This window comes from Salmo salar, chromosome 21 (assembly GCF_965601325.2).
Source record: "Salmo salar chromosome 21, fSalSal1, whole genome shotgun sequence".
In the NCBI taxonomy this organism is placed as follows: Eukaryota; Metazoa; Chordata; class Actinopteri; order Salmoniformes; family Salmonidae; genus Salmo; species Salmo salar.
This window is the reverse complement of record NC_138311.1, coordinates 7,992,443-8,009,327: the sequence shown is the minus strand read 5'-3', so window position 1 is coordinate 8,009,327 and position 16,885 is coordinate 7,992,443. Positions and strand designations below refer to the sequence as shown.

The following is a 16,885-nucleotide window of genomic DNA, read 5'->3' as shown; positions in this document are numbered from 1 at the left end:
TTGATTGTGCCGGGCCGGGCTCAGACTTGCTGCACTGTGTAAAAAAAAATTAAATGGAAAAAAAAAAAGTACAGCGAGTGACTGTGACTAGCACCCGTTGTCTCTCTCTCCTCCCTGCTGCAGCGACCACCACAGAACATCAACAGGGTTTATCGCATTGTCCATGTTGGTGAAGGTGCAACATATGGTGCATTTTGGAAAGTATTCAGACCCCTTCCAATTATTCTAAAATTGAATTAAATAATTTAAAAAATCCCCATCAATCTACTCACAATACCCCATAATGACAAAGCGAAAACAGGTTTTTAGAAAAAAGTATTCAGACCCTTTACAAAGTATTTTTTGAAGCACCTTTGGCAGCGATTACTGCCTCGGAATTTCTTGGGTATGACGTTACAAGCTTGGCACACCTGTATTTAGAGAGTTTCTCTCATTCTTTTCTGCAGATCCTCTCAAGCTCTGTCAGGTTGAATGGGGAGAGTCGCTGCACAGCTATTCTCAAGTATCTCCAGAGATATTAAACTCAGGGCTCTGGCTGGGCCACTCCAGGACATTGAGATTTGTCCTGAAGCTACTCCTGTGTTGTCTTTTCTGTGTGCTTTGGGTTGTTGTCCTGTTGGAAGGTGAACCTTCGCCCCAGTCTGAAGTCCTGAGCACTCTGGAGCAGGTTTTCATCAAGGATCTCTCTGTACTTTGCTCCATTCATCTTTCCCTTGATCCTAACTAGTCTCCCAGTCCCTGCTGCTGAAAAACATCCCCACAGCATGATGATGCTGCCAACACCATGCTTCACCGTAGGGATGGTATTGGCCGGGTGTTGAGTGGTGCCAGGTTTCTTTCAGATGTGACTCTTGGCATTCAGGCCAAAGAGTTCAATCTTGGTTTCATCAGACCAAAGAATCTTGTTTCTTATGGTCTGAGAGTCCTTTAGGTGGTTTTGGCAAACTCCAAGTGGACTGTATTGTGCCTTTTTACTGAGGAGTGGCTTCCTTCTGGCCATTCTACCATAAAGGCCTGATTTGTAGAGTGCTGCAAAGGTGGTTGTCCTTCTGGAAGGTTCTCCCATCTCCACAGAGTAACTCTGTAGCTCTGTCAGGGTAATCATCGAGATCTTGGTCACCTCCCTGACCAAGGCCCTTCTCCCCTGATTGCTCAGTTTGGGCAGGCGGACAGCTCTAGGAAGAGTCTTGGTGGTTCCAAACCAATTTTTTTGATACCCTTCCCCAGATCTGTGCTTCGACCTCATGGCTTGGTTTTTGCTCTGACATGCGCTGTTAACTGTGGGACCTTTATATAGACAGCTGTGTGTCTTTCCAAATCATAAAATTATTTAATTGATTTTAGAATAAGGCTGTAACGTAACAATATTTGGAAAAGGGGTAGGGGTCTGAATACTTTCCGAATGCACTGTAAATGTTAATAAACATGGGTAAAAAATGTTATATATTTGGGCAAATGAAATTAGTTTTTGATCAAAACCCTACGTCCCTATGCTTTCCATTAACGTCTATCAGGTTAGCAGCACATTGAAGTTCAAAGACGGATCGTGAATCGTGATGATATGCATTACACAAAGTATCCCATCCAGAAATGTCATGTTTGACCCTGAGAAGGTGAGGTGGAGCAACCTCTGTCGTCACTCAAACCAGCTGCTCTCTTATTGCGTTTACATTTGAATGTCCTTCAGAGAAAAAGTGTTGGTCTTAGATCATAAAGCAGTGACCACTCTGAGGTGAGATGACTATTCCGGCATGGTTCTAGTTGGAGATGTGGGAGGAACTTTGGGAGTGATTTTGGCCTGACTCCTAGCATAATTGTTGGCCGTCGGGAAAGGTTGCGTGTGGCTCAGTTGGTAGAGCATGGCGCTTGCAACGCCAGGGTTGTGGGTTCAATTCCCACAGGGGACCAGTATTAAAAAAAATCGGTGAAAAGTTTGCACTGGAGCAGAAACCCCTCCTCCCGAATTAATTGTGTCATAGCATGGTGACCAGGGCTTGAAGTTTTTTATTCAAATGTGCAATCTGTAGCTTTCATCTCCTGTCAAAAGTGTGGCCCCTACACTTGCTGTAAACTGAGGTAGTGGAGGACTTGGCAAATGCAACTTTGTTTTTTGTTTGGCTGAATGTGTTTTCTAGTTGGCTACCGATTTTTGTTTTGAACTGGTGAAATTAAGTTAATGTTTGTACCTTTTTTAAATCGCATGAGAGATCAATTGCTGGGGTTCACAACGGGTGGGTCACAACGAGTAAATTAAGGTTTGGTTACAATTATGTCAACAAATCATGCCTCCTTTTGCCAAGCTCCACGTTCAAATCACACCTCCGTCCACTTCGCTTCCCTTCATTGAATGGGGCGCCGTTATTTCATCACATCCAATGCGTTCAAAGGATCAGACGTTTAAGACTGCAAAGCCCAATACGGATTGACCGTGCAATGGCTGCTTCAAGCAGGATGCACAGCCATCTGGTTTGCGTGCCCTGCCGAAGGACCCTATCATGCAGAACAGGTGGTTGGAGTTCGCTGGTCCCCAGTGGTGGTGAGTACACCTGTAGCTAGACCATAGACTGCTGGTTATGTATCTGCTTATGTGTATTTTGATAATCATTTTCACTGTCATCGCTAGCATAGCTGACATTTAGCAAGCTAGCTACCCTAACTAGCAAGCTGGCTAACGTTAGCCTACCTCAATACAACCTGGATTTGGCTTGGAAACACTATCATTTCAAAAGAAGGCAAATAATTATTAGGAAAACCTTTTGTCATGATTGTGATGCCAGATTGACTTTAGTTGCTAGCCAGCTAACTAAGATTGAGGGACCACCGTATTTTAGATAGCTAACATTAGCATTGGTAGCTATTTTTGAAGAACTTTGCTAGTAACAGTAATGGCAACATTGGCATCTCTCTAAAGTAAATTTGACGACATCATAATATATATTTCCTACAATTTTTTTTGCCTACTTTAGCAATGTCATCGTATTTCCAAGCCACTCTTAGTGTAATTTAGACAGTCACAATGTCCTCCGAGACTTTTGCCACATTTTGCTACATTACAGCCTTATTCTAAAATTGATTATATTTGTTTCCCCCCCCCCCTCATCAGTCTACACACTTTCCCCTAATGACAAAGCAAAAACAGGTTTTTAGAAATGTTTGCTAACTGAAATATCACATTTACATATGTTTTCAGCCCCTTTACTCAGTACTTTTGTTGAAGCTCCTTTAGCAGTGATTAAAGCCTTATGTCTTATTGGGTATGATGCTACACGCTTGGCACACCTGTATTTGGGGAGTTTCCCCCATTTATTCTCTGCAGATCCCCTCAAGCTCTGTCTGGTTGGATGGGGAGCGTTGCTGCACAGCTATTTTCAAGTCTCTCCAGAGATGTTTGATCGGGTTCAAGTCTGAGCTCTGGCTGGGCCCACTCAAGGACATTCAGAGACTTGTGCCGAAGCCACCACTGCATTGTCTTGGCTGTGTGCTTAGGGTTGTTATCCTGTTAGACTGGCGCAAAGGTTCACCTTCCAAGGTCCTGAGTGCTCCGGAGCAGGTTTTCATCAAGGATCTCTCTGTACTTTTCTCCGTTCATCTTTCCCTCAATTCTGACTAGTGTCCCTGCCACTGAAAAACATCACCACAGCATGATGCTGCCACCACCATGCTTCACCGTAGCGATGGTGCCAGGTTTCCTCCAGACGTCACGCTTGGCATTCAGGCCAAAGAGTTCAATCTTGGTTTCATCAGGCCAGAAAATATTTTCTCATGGTCTGAGAGTCTTCCCTGTGGCTCAGTTGGTAGAGCATGGTGTTTGCAACGCCAGCATGGTGTGTGCAACGCCAGGGTTGTGGGTTCAATTCCCACGGTGGGCCAGTACAAAAAAATGCATGAAATGTATGCATTCACTACTGTAAGTCACTCTGGATAAGAGCGTCTGCTAAATGACTAAAATGTAAATGTAAAAAAGTTAAACCCTCTCTGGGATAGGGGGCAGTATTTTCACGTATGGATGAAAAGTGTGCCCAAAGTAAATTGCCTCCTACTCAGGCCCAGAAGCTAGGATATGCATATAATTGGTAGATTTGGATAGAAACCCAGAGGACAAACCATCCAGGATAAAAATTTTTGAGGTGACTCTGTTTTCAATTGGTTTTTCTATGGGAACCTGGATTTCCGTGGCACTTGGTTGCAGTTCTTATTGCTTCCGCTAGATGTCAACAGTCTTTAGAAATTGGTTGATGTTTTTCTTTAGAGAAATTAAGAAGTACGGCTATTCAGAACGAGGGTACAGCCGAGTGGACACTACTGTTTTGATGCGCGCTCCATGTCACGCACTTCACGTTGTTTTTATCCGGTATTGAACACAGTTTATCCCCTCTTTTAATTTGATCGATTATTTACGTTTTAAAATACCTAAAGTTGGATTAGGAAAGTTGTTTGAAATGTTTGGACAGCGTTTACAGGTAACTTATTAGATATTTTGTAGTCATGCTGGGTGAGTTGGAACTGGTGTTTTTCTGAATCAAACACTCCAAATAAATTGACATTTTAGAGATATAACGATGGAATTAATCAAACAAAATGACCATTTGTGATGTTTATGGGACATATTGGAGTGCCAGCAGAAGAAGCTCTTCAAAGGTAAGGCATGAATTATATAATTATTTCTGAGTTTTGTGTCGCGCCGGGTGGGTTGAAATATGATTGTCATGTGTTTGTTTGATGGGGTGCTGTCTTCAGATAATCACATGGTTTGCTTTCGCCGTAAAGCCTTTTTGAAATCTGACACGGTGGCTAGATTACCAAGAAGTTAAGCTTTAATTTGGTGTATTGCACTGTTGAATGTATGAAAGTTAAATATTTCAAATAATTTAATTTGAATTTGGCGCTCTGCCATTTCACTGGATGTTGTCAACTCGATCCCGTTAACGGGATTTGATCCATAAGTTTTAAGGTGCCTTTTTGTAAAACTCTAAGTGCTCTCATGAGCCTTTTTACTGAGTGGTTTCAGTCGGGCCACTCTACCATAAAGGCTGATTGGTGGAGTGCTGCAGAGATGGTTGTCCTTCTGGAATGTTCTCCCATCTCCACAGGGGAACTCTGGCGCTCTGTCCAAGTTCCCCTGTGGAGATGGGAGAACATTCCAGAAGGACAACCATCTCTACATGACAATCTTGTTCACCTCCCTGACCGAGGCCCTTCTCCCCCGATTGCTCAGTTTGGGTGGGCGGACAGCTCTAGGAAGAGTCTTGGTGGTTCCAAACATCTTCCATTTAAGAATGACGGAGGCCACTGTGCTCCTGGGGACCTTCAATGCTGCAGACATTTTCTGGTACCCTTCCCCAGATCTGTGCCTCGACACAATCCTGTCTCGGAGCTCTACGGACAATTCATTCGACCTCATTGTTTGGTTTTTGCTCTGCCACGCGCTGTCAACTGTGAGACCTTATATAGACAGGTGTGTGCCTAAATAAGGGGATTCTGTTTTTATTGTTAATACATTTGTAAACTTTTCTAAACTTGTTTTCACATTGTCATTATAGGGTATTGTGTGTAGATTGCTGAGGTTTTATTTCATCCAGTTTAGAATAAGGCTGTTACGTAACAAAATGTGGAAAAAGTCGAGGGGTCTGAATACTTTCCGAAGGCACGAAGTATTTGATACAGCTATGGTGGTACTAGCTAACCCATGTCTGACTACAACAGTGTACTAACTAGCAGCAACAAACTCAATCCAACCCAGGGCCATAGCAAAACATGTAAAAGTTGGTTGCATAGTGTAACGGCATCACCGGCCTGAATCTAATCCAATCTGGAGCCATTCAGTCTGCATCTAAATAGCATAGAATGATCTTCCAAACAAAATTGCGCTATTTCCCGAGCTATGTTTATAATTGAGAGATGATGACAATCATTGACCCTGTTTTTCAAAGTGCACAGTTGGGTACCAGACTGATCCCCTGGTCATGAACAGATGCCGGGAACTACGAGAAGGAGCAAAGGTGGGTAACATAACATGTCATACAGCAATGTGATTGCAGTGGTTTAGCGACCTCCAAAAATAATTTAATTAATTGTTCACTTGCTATTTTCACAGCTTGTCAAGCAAGTCCTCAGAATAAAAGTGTGTCATGCGACACAAGTACCCTTGTGACTCCACCTCTGTTGCCAGAGTCTTCCTTGATTCCTATGAAAAGGACACACCATTATGAGCTCTCTGATAGTGACCCGAGTTACTGCCCTGATGACATAGGCGGCTTCATCAATGACAGGCAATGTGTTATGTGAAAAGTTGTATTAAAAAATACTCTGCTTGATAAACTAGTAGGCTCATTCCCCAGTCAAGCAGCTACAACTAGTAGAGTCATTTTGGTTGTGAAGTGCATTAACAAAAAGCTTTGTCCTTTCTTTAGAACAAAATGCAATTCACCACTTGGCTGTCTATTAAATCACCCTGTCACAGGCCCTCCCAGTCATCACCACCTCATAAGATTGCCTGCTGCAGTTTGCAGCCGAACATGCAGCATAGGGAAGACCAGCAATGGGGGCCTCATCAGCATCATGCAGACATGCCCTCGCTGTAAGCATTCCTGTGAATGGAACGGTCAGCCACATGTTGGCAAGTATCCGGCCAGCAACCTTCAACAGCAACAGATTTTACAGGCTCATTATTTGTACACATACACAAGGTAACCCTCTTCATTACTTTAATACATTTGATAACCCAATTGTGAAACATAATTTATATAAACTGACATTTATTTGTTGCTTGTTTTCTACTTGGGTGCATATAATGTCCAGGGCATAACCTAGTTTGGTGGAACCAGCCTGATCGCTGTCTTCATTCTTTTTCACTTTACATTTTATAATGACTGAAGTGAAATAGAAAGGTGAACGCAGCGAACAGGTTGGTTCCACCAAGCTAATCATAACCATCATTAATAATGTAATCAATGCTGTGTCTGTTTGTGTGTGACCGACCAGTATTTTTGGTAAGGCCAGGAGCTGATCTTTGCTACAATGCCCATCAATGGGGCTCTGTCAAAGACCTCACCTCCAGCCTCACCTCTTGCCTGCTCACCAACATTCGTCAATGGGGAGAACAGAATTATGTAGGTTTAGTCGGACCTGTTCAAACTTGAACATAGTATATGTTTTTGTGTTAGATATTACTTTTCCCTAACTGCCATTGGTAATAGAACAGTGACTGTGTGTATGTGTTCACAGATACATGAGGTACAAAGAGACCTGGTACTCAACACATCCACAATGAAGTGATGACTAATAATACAGTACATCAAAAATGTCCAGTAATACAACACCCTTCTCATTCCATGTGTCAGTGATGAACTCTGCCTATTTCTACAGATTGACTGGAGATGCTATTGCCAGCCTCAGTCATTTGATGGGGAGACCATAACTGGCTAGGTTCAATCTGACCTGTTCAAGCTTCAACATAGTACCTGTTTGTGTGTCAGATATTACCGATCCTAACTGCCATTGGTAATAAAACAGTGACTATGTGTGCATGTGTTCACAGAAACATGTATTGAACCAGCACATGGAGACTTCAAAGTCCAGACTGACAGACGGCCTTGATACTGATACTGACCTGGCATTCAAATTTTACTACACAACTTTTATTTGTACTGTCTTTTTTATTATTGAATTGAGTGGTATCAGTCAAATTGTATTGTGCACCAGGATCAGGGACCTCCTGTTCTATACGGGACACCACACATGAAGGTATGTCCACTCTGACATACCTGATATGTCCACACCAGACAAAATGCCACTAGGCATAGGTATCTGTATCGGCTGGGAACGACAATGAAAAGTACACATTGTTATATTAGCGGAACAATGCTTCTGTGGTATTATGTAAAGGGTTATTTATTCTACATGGATTTGTTCCTACATTTGAAAGTTATTATCAAAACACTTACTTTCGAATATCTACATAAATTCAGCAATTGCATTCTCATATTACTCTGTAGGCTACTGACCTATTCAACGCTTCCTCTGGCATCTCACCATACATCTGTAGTTATTGAACTCAACCTGCAGTACGTTTGTTGTGATTGAGTGGGGTGAAACAGCTGTGGTCAAGGTTCTGACAGATGGGTGTATCTTGGTGGTTGCAAGGACATACCCAAGAAACAGCCACATCAAACAACACCCCCAAGCCAACTCGCGTTTGGCTTCTGTCATGGCCGCCAGCATTTCTTGAGGAGGAAGCCAAATAATGTGACATAGTCTGTACTCCTATAAAGATGTTAGACCAGTCCCCTCTCAAATATCTGCTTTGAACCATCAGACATTGGTTTCTGATGTGCGCACAGAATAGGGGGTTAATATCAACAAAAGCGGTGCTGTTTGCTATCATCTATCTTCTTCCCTTTCAGGAGAAGTATTCTACAAAACATCCTTTAGAATCGCACTGACAGCTGTTATTAGTATTTTAATGTGCTGTCTCCGCTTACTGTTTCAGGTGCTCTCGCCCAGACACATACCAGCCCAATGTCAAAAAAATGGTTTGACACTTCCAAAACACAGAGGGAAACAATAATTACTGCTTATGTTTTAAGGATGGTGGATTTGTACCTCCACTTCTTGTGTACCTAGCCATCTCCAGTGCTAATAGCACACTGAGCCACTTTCTTAGCTCACCATAAGTCTTTCTTGTTCAATGTGAAACCCTCACTTGTTTGGTCTTCTTCTTTCACAGCCGTAATGTAAGTGAAAGCTAACTGAACTTGATGCTTCACACAGCAAATGACAGGTCTCCCGATACCATGTTTCCCTGAAATTGCAATTCACTTCAGACCGGGGTGCCAAGTAGAGGTCTGAGTGGGACTGATATTTGTATTTTTTTTTCATCCCACTCCTGACTGCACCTGCAGCATTTCATACCACATACGCCCGCTGGCTTTCTGTCCGACTCACTCCCACAAGAACTGGTCCCGAACCCAACCGCAGTCCCGCAATGTTATTTTAGGTGTATGTGATGCAACTCGCTTGCCAGCCATGGGCCCAGCAATTTTGCGCCCTATAGGTAATATCAAAATCTGCAAAAATAACCAGAGATTCTTAAGTTGCCCATTATATTAGGCAATCGGTATTAATGTCAAATTGTATTGTGAACCTCAGGGTTTCCGTTAAGATGGAATGGAAAATATGGCGCTGTACAACGTGATGGTCAGTAGTAGGCTACAGGATTCAAAAGTGTTTGCCTTCATTAGACAACTTTGTTCCAATATGTCTGTAAATCAGTGATATTTATTCCCATATTAATTCACTATGGTTCCATTAGTAAATCAACATCTGCATTTTGAAGGTATTTTTTTAATCATTATTTTATTAACAAAATGTGTTTTTGTTTATTAGGCTACTGTGCAGTCTACAATACATACTGTAGTAAACATGGGAAAGTGCCTAATTACAGGGCACACGGGAGACCGGGGTTCAAATCCATGTTGTGGAGGAAGGAGTAGGCTGTCCTTGTAAATAAGAATTTGTTCTTAACCTGTTGAGGGTAGGGGGCAGTATTGACACGGCTGGATAAAAAACGTACCCGATTTAATCTGGTTACTACTCCTGCCCAGTAACTAGAATATGCATATTCTATATGCTTTGTATAGAAAACACTCCAAAGTTTCTAAAACTGTTTGAATGGTGTCTGTGAGTATAACAGAACTCAAATGGCAGGTCAAAACCTGAGAGATTCCTTTACAGGAAGTGGCCTGTCTGACCATTTATTGTCTTTCTTTGACATCTCTTTCTAAAACTAAGGATCTCTGCGGTAACGTGACACTTCCCACGGCTACAATAGGCTCTCAGAGCCCGGGAAAAACCTGAATGTCGTCATTTCAGCCCCAGGCTGAAACACATTATCGCCTTTCTCAAGTGGCTGATCAAGGGACTGTGGGCTTAGGCGCGTGCACTGGCCGCCCCTGTCTTTGTGTTTTTTCCTCTGTTTGCCGAAAAGGAGATTCCCGGTCGGAATATTATCGCTTTTTTACGAGATAAATTGCATAAAAATTGATTTTAAACAGCGGTTGACATGCTTCGAAGTACGATAATGGAATATTTAGATTTTTTTTGTCACGAATTGCGCCATGCGCACGACCCTGATTTACCATTTCGGATAGTTTCTGGAACGCACGAACAAAACGCCGCTATTCGGATATAACGATGGATTATTTGGGACCAAACCAACATTTGTTATTGAAGTAGAAGTCCTGGGAGTGTATTCTGACGAAGACAACAAAGGTAATAACATTTTTGTTATAGTAAATCTGATTTTGGTGAAGGCTAAACTTGCCCGGGTGTCTAAATAGCTAGCCCGTGATGGCTGGGCTATGTACTTAGAATATTGCAAAAAGTGCTTTCACCAAAAAGCTATTTTAAAATCGGACATATCGAGTGCATAGAGGAGTTCTGTATCTATAATTTTTAAAATAATTGTTATGCTTTTTGTGAACGTTTATCGTGAGTAATTTAGTAAATTTTTAGTAAATTCCCCGGAAGTTTGCGGGGGGTATGCTAGTTCTGAATGTCACATGCTAATGTAAAAAGCTGTTTTTTTATATAAATATGAACTTGATTGAACAAAACATGCATGTATTGTATAACATAATGTCCTAGGGTTGTCATCTGATGAAGATCATCAAAGGTGAGTGCTGCATTTAGCTGTCTTCTGGGTTTTTGTGACATTATATGCTAGCTTGAAAAATGGGTGTCTGATTATTTCTGGCTTGGTACTCTGCTGACATAATCTAATGTTTTGCTTTCGTTGTAAAGCCTTTTTGAAATCGGACAGTGTGGTTAGATTAACGAGAGTCTTGTCTTTAAATAGCTGTAAAATAGTCATATGTTTGAGAAATTGAAGTAATAGTATTTTTAAGGTATTTGAAAATCGCGCCACAGGATTCAACTGGCTGTTACGTAGGTGGGACGAATTCGTCCCGCCTGCCCTAGAGAGGTTAACTGATTCCATATGTTTTATTTTATAGTTGTGATGTCTTCGCTATTATTCTACAATGTAAAAATATATAAAAATCCTGGAATGAGTAGGTGTGTCCAAACTTTTGACTGGTACTTGCTGGAACGGAAACTATGGCGCTGTACAACGTGACGGTCGGCAGTACAGTACTGGGCTATTTAGCTAAAGAATCCACACAGGGCACGTGGAATGAGTAGGCTGTCCTTGTAAATAATAATTTGTTCTTAACTGACTTGCCTAGTTAAATAAAGGTTACACTAAGAGCATAACATTTCTGCACCCTACTTTTCTAATTCTTGTCTAACCAATACCCAAATGGAGATTAAGTGAAAATAAAAATCTCATTGATTTATCAAGACCAGTCCCCATGCTTCCCTCAGAGCAGCACGAAACGGTGCTAAATTAGTTGTAGGCTTTTGCTTCTAACTTTTATATGCTCATTAAATAAATAAGACCTACACCATTTTTAACAGCACATTACTCAACACCAGTGAGACTCATTTCGCCCATCAATGACTTGACTCTCCGCCAATAATTACATTTAGAGGATTGGAGGACTCAAAATTAATATCTAACGGGCGTTTTTCGTTAGGATCTGTGAGATTATCTGAGAATATCTAAGGGGCTTTTATATAATTCGAAATGAATTAATAATAATAATCGCTTTGTTTAAAAAGTAAAAATAAAAAAGATATTTTCATTTAACCTAGAGTGAGTGAGAAAAAAGGCAACTCTTGAACATTGGGTGAGACATTCTCACTAATTTGTAAATAAAGCCAGTTTGTTATTTAGAAAGGTTTCTCCAGAAATAAATCAAACTAGATTATTTAGCAGACATCACTTGCATATATTTATGAGGATGATGAGCGATCGGCAAAGGCAATCTTTAATCTGCCTGCATCACGGGATGAAATTGCTACACAAAAAAGGAAGAAGATCAAGCAAGCCGAGTCCCAAGCATCCGCTCAAACTCCATATGTGGGGGGCAATTTCTCGCCAGGGACCAGGCCCGTATTTGATTTTTGATGGTAAGTTTGGCTATTTACAAAGCAAAAGGTACATAAAATATTGCAGCCTACACCTCAGGGGCTGTTATGGTTACCACAATAATTCACTCTTGCCTCCTTTTTCAGGTATCATGGCTCGAGATTCCTTTTGAGGAAAAATAATCAAGAGATATGCTGGACCCTATGTCAGACAGGTGTTTCTGGGTACACATCGTTTGTCAAGGTAGGATTATAGCAATATTTTGTTACGTTTTAGGCCTATTTACATGTATATTTCTATTGTACCAAATTTTGGCTGTTCTCCAAATGCAGACAATGATCCAAAACACACTGTCGCCCGGGATTGCAATGCAAATGAGGGCATAGACTGAGTCAAGACGCCAGCAGAGTAAGTAGACCTTTTATGTATTAAAATAAAGGTTAAATAAAAGGCCTACAGTATATCTAAAAATACTTTTTTTCATCTCTACATGTAGGTCTCCTGATTTTAAACCTGATCGAACTTGCTCGGCTCCAACTGAAAACATTAATCTGTAACTCTGCCAAGCCGACATGCAAAGATGAACTGGTCAAGGCCATCGAGATGTTTTGGCTAGAGAAATTGACGATACAACAATGCAACAAATACATTGATCATCTCAGCAAGGCTTTACCTGTGGTTGTGGAGCTGGGTGGATGTGTGACTAAAATGTAGTTAATATAAACATCCGCATGTCTTTTTTTTCTCATTTTATTAACGAAAGCATAAAGATGTTGATGAAGAAATACTGTACTGCTGTTTTTAGTTAGAAATGTAACACTTTAGAGTACTTGCATCGAATACATTGCAAGGTGAGGGATTTTTACAACAGTAGCCGGGTTATTAAACGTCTATTGTCCTGCTAATAGGAAACATTTGAATGATGGGCTACACCTGCTACAGTTGTGATGTCTTCACTATTCTACAATGTAGAAAATAATAAAAATATAGAAAAATCCTGGAATGAGTAGGTGTGTCCAAAATTGACTGGTACTTGCTTAATTGATTTGATTAATATTATGGTGTTTCTATTCAATGAAAACCCTCTGGGCTTCTGTTAGGATGTAACGGACAATATGGTGCTGTACAATGTGAGGGTCGGCAGTACAGTACTGGGCTATTTAGCTAAAGAATCCCTGTGTCGTGTGGACGAAAGACCGGGGTTCAAATCCCCGACGGGGAGGAAGGAGTACGCTTGTCTCAGAGCAGCATGAAACGGTGCTAAAATAGTTGTAGGCTTTTACTTCTAACTTCAATATGCTCTTTAAATGAATAAGACCTACACAATTTTTAACAGTATATCTACAAATAGTTTTTTCAATGATGTGACTCCGCGAATAATTACATTTAGAGATTGAGGACTCTATATTAATATCTAAGGTGCATTTTCCATTAGAGTCTGTGAGAATATCTAAGGGGCTTTTATCTAATTCTAAATTAATTCATAATAATAATCACTTTGTTTAAATAGTTGCAATATTTTGGAGATTTAGTTTTCATTTAACCAAGAGTGAGTGAGAAAAAGCCAGTTCTTGAACATGGGGTGAGACATTCTCACCAATTTGTAAATAAAGCCGGTTTGTTATTTAAGTTTCTCCAGATATAAATAATTCTAACTTGAATATTAGGCAGACATCACTTGCTTATATTCAGTCAACACATACAGTTGAAGTTGGAAGTTTAAATACACCTTAGCCACATACATTTAAACTCAGTTTTTCACAATTCCTGTCATTTAATCCTAGTAAGAATTCCCTGTCAGTTAGGATCACAACTTTATTTTAAGAATGTGAAATGTCAGAATAAAAGTAGAGAGAATGAATTATTTCAGCTTTTATTCCTTTCATCACATTCCCAGTGGGTCAGAAGTTTACATACACTCAATTAGTATTTGGTAGCATTGCCTTTAAATTGTTTAACTTGGGTGAAACGTTTTGGGTAGCCTTCCACAAGCTTCCCACAATAAGTTGGGTGAATTTTGGCCTATTCCTCCTGATAGAGGAATAGGCCAAGACTGATGTCTTGAGATGTTGCTTCAATATATCCACATAATTTTCATGCCTCATGATGCCATCTATTTTGTGAAGTGCACCAGTCCCCCCTGCAGCAAAGCACCCCCACAACATGATGCTGCCACCCCTGTGCTTCATGGTTGGGATGGTGTTCCTCGGCTTGCAAACCTCCCCCTTTTTCTTCCAAACATAATGATGGTCATTATGGCCAAAAGGTTCTATTTTTGTTTCATCAGACCAGAGGACATTTCTTCAAAAAGTACGATCTCTGTCCCCATGTGCAGTGTCAAACCGTCGTCTGGCTTTTTTATGGTGGTTTTGGAGCAGTGGCTTCTTCCTTGTGGAGCGGCCTTTCAGGCTATGTCGATATAGGACTCGTTTTACTGTGGATATAGATACTTTTGTACCATTTCCTCCAGCATCTTCACAAGGTCCTTTGCTCTCGTTCTGGGATTGATTTGCACTTTTCGCACCAAAGTACGTCCATCTCTAGGAGACAGAACGCGTCTCCTTCCTGAGCGGTATGACGGCTGCGTGGTCCCATAGTGTTTATACTTGCGTACTATTGTTTGTACAGATGAACGTGGTACCTTCAGCTCCCAAGGATGAACCAGACATATGGAGGTCTTCACTCCCTTTAAGAGTGTGCTCCTAATCTCAGCTTGTTACCTGTATAAAAGACACCTGGGAGCCAGAAATCTTTCTGATTGAGAGGGGGTCAAATCCTTATTTCCCTCATTAAAATGCAAATCATTTTATAACATTTTTGACATGCGTTTTTCTGGATTTTTGTTGTTGTTATTCTGTCTCTCACTGTTCAAATAAACCTACCATTAAAATTATACACTGATCATTTCTTTGTCATTGGGCAAACATACAAAATCAGCAGGGGATCATATACTTTTTTCCCTCACTGTAGATGACAACAGAGATTGGCAATGGTGTGGGGGGGGGGGGCAATGCAAATAGTCTGGGTAGCCTTTTGACTAGATGTTCAGGAGTGTTATGGCTTGGTGGCAAGAGGTTGTTTAGAAGCCTCTTAGACTTGGTCCTCCGTTACTGCTTGCCGTGTGGTAGCAGAGAGAACAGTCTATGACTAGGGTGGCTGGAGTCTTTGACAATTTTTAGGGCCTTCCTCTGACACCGCCTGGTATAGAGCTCCTGGATGGCAGGAAGCTTGGCCCCAGTGATGTCCAATAGGCCCTCTCAATGGTCAAAGAAGCCCTGAGAACCTCCATAATTAAAGTGCCAGTAATCCAAGAAATCCGCAGCCTAAAGGTTGATGAAATATGTATGCGCATAATGTTCAGGATTAAAGTGTGATTTCTCTCTTGTTCACTTTCTTTCATTATCCGATTTCCTCCAACCCCCTCAACTGGTAAACTCTTGCTCGGCATGAAACATTGATGACCCTCTTCCTACGTGGAGCGCCCCCCTCTACATTGAGAGGTGAGAGCTGGTGCGGTGGCAGCTATAGCCGCTAATGGCTGTGGACAGGCAACTTCCGCTTACCCGCATGTTAAAAAGCCCATTCTGCTAATTATAATTCTGTCGAGGGGCAGTGGGAACCATAAAACCTAGCGGTCAAACAAGGAAATGGTTCCGATCATAAAAGTCATCTTGTCCTAGAGAGATTTCCACGGTTATCAAAACGTAACACCAGGATCAGCCTACACGAAACACAGCACTTATTTTAAGTCTTACATAAATCCCCTATAGGAAACATCTATGCTGGAAAAATTCTTCTAACCATTTCCCTGTTTGACCACCAGGTTTTATGGGTATTATGACTCATACATAAAAATTTGATTTATTTGTCAGGTGCTCCGAATATAACAGGTGTCAACCTTACTGTGAAATGCTTACTTACAAGCCCATTAACCAACAATGCAGTTCAAGAAATAGTTAAAATATTTACGAAATAAACTAAAGTAATCAAAGTAACACAATAAAATAATAATGAGACTATATACAGTACCTGTTGGTAGGGGTGAAGGGACTGTGTAAATAGTCTGGGTGGCCATTTGATGTATTCTTCAGCAGTCTTATGGCTTAGGGGTAGAAGCTGTTAAGGAGCATTTTGGACCTAGACTTGGCCCTCCGGTCTCGCTTGCCGTGCGGTAGCAGAGAGAATACTCTATGACTTGGGTATCTGGAGTCTTTGGGGGAAAAAATGTGGCCTTCCTCTGCCTAGTATATAGGTCTTGGATGGCAGGAAGCTTTGCCCCGGTGATCTACTGGGCCGTACGCACGACCCTCTATAGTGCCTTATGGTTGGATGCTGAGGAGTTGCTATACGAGGCGGTGATGCAACCAGTCAGGATGCTCTCTGGTGCAGCTGTATAACTTTTTGAGGATCTGGGGACCCATGCCAAATCTTTTCAGTCTCTTGAGGGGGAAAAAGTGTTGTCGTGCCCTCTTCACGACTGTCTTGGTGTGTTTGGACCATGATAGTTTGTTGGTGATTTGGCCAACTTGAAACACTTGAGCCTCTCCGCTACAGCCATCACGATGTGAATGTGGGCGTGTTCGGCCCGCTTTTTTCCTGTAGTCCACGATCAGCTCCTTTGTCTTGCTTATGTTGAGGGAGAGTTTGTTGTACTGGCACCACACTGCCAGGTCTCTGACCTCCTCCCTATAGGCTGTCTCATTGTTGTCGGTGATCAGGGCTACCACTATTGTGTCATCAGCAAACTTAATGATGGTGTTGAAGTCGTGCTTGGCCACGCAGTCGTGGGTGAACTGGGAGTACAGGAGGGGACTAAGCACGCACCCCTGAGGGGCCCCAGTGTTGAGGATCAGCGTGGCAGAGGTGATGTTGCCTACTCTTACCACCTGGGATTGG

At 41.6% G+C, this 16,885-nt stretch overlaps 1 protein-coding gene and 1 long non-coding RNA gene across 2 annotated transcripts in view; both read left to right on the top strand.

Moving 5' to 3' along the window:
* The window catches only part of LOC106581675 (uncharacterized), a 210,731-nt gene that overhangs the window by 11,888 nt on the left and 181,958 nt on the right, over positions 1-16,885 (top strand). The gene's annotated exons all lie outside the window — the stretch shown is intronic.
* LOC106581676 (uncharacterized) lies at positions 10,721-15,017 on the top strand. The gene is made up of 3 exons (XR_001323160.3): positions 10,721-12,232; positions 12,322-12,397; positions 12,486-15,017. It is a non-coding gene; the product is annotated as an uncharacterized LOC106581676 (long non-coding RNA).